The sequence below is a fragment of the Sinocyclocheilus anshuiensis genome, unplaced genomic scaffold, assembly GCF_001515605.1.
Source record: "Sinocyclocheilus anshuiensis isolate Anshui unplaced genomic scaffold, SAMN03320099.WGS_v1.1 scaffold1114, whole genome shotgun sequence".
In the NCBI taxonomy this organism is placed as follows: Eukaryota; Metazoa; Chordata; class Actinopteri; order Cypriniformes; family Cyprinidae; genus Sinocyclocheilus; species Sinocyclocheilus anshuiensis.
Window position 1 is genome coordinate 1,976,391 of NW_015540838.1, and position 241 is coordinate 1,976,631.

At 44.0% G+C, this 241-nt stretch overlaps 1 protein-coding gene across 1 annotated transcript in view; it reads right to left on the reverse strand.

The window, feature by feature from the left end:
- LOC107687426 (anoctamin-7-like) overlaps nucleotides 1-241 on the reverse strand; it is a 14,147-nt gene that overhangs the window by 5,952 nt on the left and 7,954 nt on the right. The window lies entirely within an intron of this gene.

Here is a 241-nt window from a genome sequence, read left to right on the forward strand (position 1 = left end):
TTGTTTCAGGAAGAGCCATATTTGGGGAAACAAGATAAATGAGACTTATTTGATGGTATGTGTGAGTCTCAGAGCTTTATTGTAACTGCCTCAGAGAGTAGGACTAAGGACTAGAGTCCTAATGGCTTATTGATTCTCAAAGCAAGTGTGGATGGGCAGGTTCATTACCCTGAACCACACAAAACGGCAACACTGGCCTGATTTGATTGAAAGCCCTGGGCTTGTGTTGCTTTATGGGGGC